The following is a 4,725-nucleotide window of genomic DNA, read 5'->3' on the forward strand; positions in this document are numbered from 1 at the left end:
CACTTTCCACACATTACCCCACTCTTCAATGTACAAAAAAAATACAAGCTTCAAAAAGAACAAAATACCAAACACAAAATGTTTCAGGCACAAAACCCTTCTTCGGCCAATAACAAAAACAGGGAAATAAAGATTATACATTATTTTTAATCCAGACCATAATAATACAGTGGAATTCTGATGAATCCAACACCGTCGGACCAGAGATATTGGTTACTTTAAGCAAGGTTGACTTTATCGTTTATCATTGGAACACACTTTGATAGAAAACAGAAAATACGGCACCAACGAGGATGATGACTTTAACCCTCTCCTTACCACCCACAGGAAAATCGTCACATTCGTAACGATGCAAAAGACAATTTTCTCATTCTGATTTCTCTTGTACATCACAAAATTTAAAAGATGTGCTTTGATTACAACTAATATATACTAAACACTGTGTTGTAGAGCTCATTTTGCTGAACAATATCCTGTATAGAATGCACTTGTTACTTTTTTGTTTGATTAGAAAAGTCTATTTTTGTGTTGGGTGTGTGTGAATTTTTCGGGGGAAATTCTAAATATGGCTGGTAAGGAGAGAGTTAAGCAGAAGTTAATTTTAAGAGTAACAAGAGTATTGAATATATGCAGATTCCACAGGTACTATTTATAATTAAGGCGGTGGGTTCTAAAATAATACCCTGGTCGCAGACATGTACATATTCAAGGTTTTACTGTAAATGTTCAGCAAAAAACTTGAGCATTCTAGAAAAACTCAATTTTCTGCATCCGGGTCGTGGAATGGAGACGTCGGGTTAGCAAAAGCATGGCCAGCAATCATAAACGTAGAATTCAAAGTTGGCTTTGGCTTGAGCAGCCTGTCTCTCAAAGCTTCGTAATCAGCTGGTGAAGACAAACCAACAACTTCATCTTTCTCTCCAAAGTGACACTGCAGGGAATTTTGATGTTCTTTTCGTCGTAAGGTAGTTTAGATTTTTCCTTGTTTGGTATACCGTAGAACGGGACGGCAGCGTCCACGCTGTGTTTGAGGGCCGCCATCGCCAGGTTAAAGCACCTCCCATGCAAAAGCCTGTCACTCCAACCTTTTTGATGCCTTGGGACTTAAGGTACCTGTAGCAATTAAAAATATTGTGGTAACTGTTAACTCTTAGTACTTACTTTGGGTTGAGGAGAAGCAACTTTCTATCATATAATATCATAAGTTATAAAGATCCATGTTTATCAATGCTGATGGGTTTTCCTCAGACTCAGATCCGCGGAAACCCGCAATGTGGATTCAAAGGAGGAATTTCCTCTTTAAAAAAATTACTTCCTTCCCCAATCAATGTATTGGCTGTTAGTTTAAAGCAATGTCACAACGAATAAGTAACCGAAGTATGTATATCATATTATATGTCCATGATCGCCTATAGCCACGGCTTTTTTTCTAAATAATAATAAACAAAAAGGGCAACTTTTTTAGTGGATTTGGGGGGGGGGGGGGGGGGGGGGGGGGGGGGGGGGGGGGGGTGGGGGGGTCCTTGATAGCTCAGTTCAACTGAGTTGGTAGAGCACTCGATTCGCATGCAAATGGACCGAAGATCAATCGATATTTTTTTTCTGCTCCTTCCCCTTTTGTCCATCCAGCTGGACTGCTATATATGTCGGACAGTACTTTGCAATAGACAACCGTCCTATCTAAAAGGTAGCAAGCAATTGCTATTGTCTTGTGTCACCCTATAAAAACCGGATAAACTCCTACTCCATGGGCCGAGTGGCAGGGAAGGAGTACTTTATTTTTTTTTTACAACTGCACAGCGAAGTGAAGGACCGATTACGATTACACATTGGCTTGAAATGCTTTCAATGTTTAACCCTCTCCTCACCAACTACAGGAAAATCGTCACATTCCTTACGATATAACCAACATTTCTTATTCAAATTTCTTTTGTACATCATAAAATTAAAGAAATGAACAGTGTGTTGTAGAGCATGTTTTGCTAAAGAAATTATGTATCGCAAAAATGATACCGCTATTATGTCTGAGTGATAAAAAATATATTTTGTTAAGTTGAGTGTGAAATATTTGGAGACAATCCTGAAAATGGCTGTAAGGAGAGGTTAAAATTGAGCTTTATATAGCGCAATATCCACTAAATGTGCTCAAAGCGCTTTACAAGGGTCCCTGGTCAACAGCAACATTGAACATGTAACGGGACATGACGCCTGTAGACGATATTACAATTTTTCCGGACAAAGACAATGCTGTTAACGGCCAGGTACTCATTTTACACCTGAGTACGGTGAGAGAATGTGAGTAAAGATCTTTTTCCAAGGACTCACTATGCGAATCCAGGACCTTCAGATCAGAAAGCGAGTGTCATACCACTAAGACCACATAGCCGCAGAGTTGGAGGTTAGCATTGTTCCGAACAGCCTATGTGACATTTTGCCAAAGAGCACAGAATTCCTGAAAAATCTGAAAAGTATAAAACTACTTTTTATAAATGTGACCCATCGTCTCAAAACGGTATTAAGTCGAACGAACCAAATGTTTAAAAGCCGAATTTAATGTTAAAGTGATAAAAAATATAAATTGTTGGCATTAGCACCCTAAAAAATGGTATCCATTCTCCTCAAAAAACACACAAAACTCAACACAAGTCTGATATTTCTGGCTATAAATTCAGTTTATCAACATCTTAACCATCCCGACTTAATACCGTTTGAGGCAAAGGGTCACAAATAGTTTGGGCACCTGGCACAAGCATCGATATCCTCCACAGCCCCATTCCAATCCAGGTTGTCCATAAGATGACCCGCCGTCTCATGGTCCGTTTCCCCACTTTACCACGGTACAAGTCCGCACCATGGTCACGTATTTCGGTCCTCCATCACCAATTTGCTGTGTTCGTGCTTTGATGTAGTCATTGATACCCCACCACTCCTGAGAGATAGAAAAAAATACGTGCATTTTATGTTACAAGTGGAAAACCGGCAATATTGCGGATATATAGACGCTACATGACCAGGCACTCGTCTATTTAATTATTATACTACTGTATTGTGGAAATTGACATAGTTCGAGACGAATCTTTGAGCCGTCAACGATAAAAACCGTCCGTAATAAAGCCTATAGGTGCGCGCAAATGAATCTGACAGCAGGGTGGAGCAGCTTTTAATGGTGCGCACACTACTATGTTTATAATAACGATCGACCCAATGCCAAGGTCAAATTAAGGACCGATCATTATGACCTAGCATATATTCTAAATAACCATTTGAGTCAACGGGTAATAGGAATTGCCCGTAAAAATTACCAAAAACCCAAAAAAAAAAAAAAAAAAAAAAAAAAAAAAAAAAACAACAAAAAAACAAAAACAAAAATTAAAATAAATAAATAAATAAAAAGTTGGCAAGTTTGCTAGTTAGTCAACCTATAAAAAGTAGTTTTATACTTTTTAGATTTTTCAGGAATTCTGTGCTCTTTGGCAAAATATCACATAGGCTGCTCGGAACAATGCTACCCGGCAAACCTCCAACACTTTTTTAACACAAAGAAAGATCAAAGGTCTATATTTATATTATGTAAATCGTCCCGATGGTTTGATTATGAATATGCCAATTTTATATCTCTATGTTACACCCATTCAACCCAGAAAGCTATAAATAATGTGGAACTAATTCACCATTCGTAACAGTCAAGTCGCCTGTTAGATGAAAATTTCCAATACATATTTCTGTGCAGGTTAGCAAAAAAAATTAATGGACTGAACGGAACAATTTAAAGCTCCAACCCTATTTTTTAAAGAATAAAAAAAATAAATTATTATATTTACATATCAAAATCAAATAAATGTCTATTCAAAACAAATCATCATTTCGTTAATCAATAACTAATTTATTGATTATAATATCAAACCGATGTACACAAATTATAAGTAGACGTCATGTTGAACATTAAGACACCACATTTCAACCTGTATGACAATGATAGCCTTGCATGTGTCCTTGACATTGCCATGCATCCAGACAGGACACTGACCCAGTGGGTTGGCAGACGGGACGAGGATACGACTCAAAGCAGACATAGTGACTGGATGAAGACTGGAACTGACCTGTTTAAGAGTAGAGTAACGATAAAATGAACAGCATCCACATTTTTAAAGCACGATATTTCCACAGGATTCATCATGAACAATGAGCTTCAGAATACTTGTTTACATGTCGAGAAAAATTCAAATTGTATTGGAAATTCTCTCAAAACCAACGCCAAGTTGGGTTGGGGGGGGGGGGTCTTCTGACCTCCCATAGTGGCAAAGGAGGTCACTTGCTGTGTCTCTACCTCCACATCTGTTTTTCTCTGTCTATGTTGCTCTCAGTCTATGTTCTGGAATGAGGTCGATCGGGATTCTTCCCGGCGGATATCCTTAGCAGGGAGGAATGAAGTCAAATATGTAAAATCTTTTCTTGAGAGTGATATTTTTTCCATGTAAATCATCTCTCTATTATGTATGTACTTTTTATAGCTATTAGTTTTTAATGTAGTGTAGTTTGTAAATATTTGAGTATATCCTTCATACGATATTCTTTGCTTGTGCCTGGTAATGTCACAAAAAAAGCATATCGGTGGATTGCTCGTGGAATCTTCTGTTCCCACTTTAGCAATCTCATTTTTATTGCTTTTCTTTGGTGTCTTTAAAAATTTAAATCTACAACTTTCATCACTGTATCACTTACTCT

General features: G+C 37.8%; 1 pseudogene; it reads right to left on the reverse strand.

The window, feature by feature from the left end:
* Nucleotides 1-757: 757 nt before the first annotated feature.
* Nucleotides 758-4,100, reverse strand: LOC144961447 (protein usf-like; annotated as a pseudogene).
* Between the last annotated feature and the right edge of the window lie 625 nt (nucleotides 4,101-4,725).

This window comes from Berghia stephanieae, unplaced genomic scaffold (assembly GCF_034508935.2).
Source record: "Berghia stephanieae isolate SIO BIC M18660-M18661 unplaced genomic scaffold, UCSD_Bste_1.3 scaffold2479, whole genome shotgun sequence".
Lineage (NCBI taxonomy): Eukaryota > Metazoa > Mollusca > Gastropoda > Nudibranchia > Aeolidiidae > Berghia > Berghia stephanieae.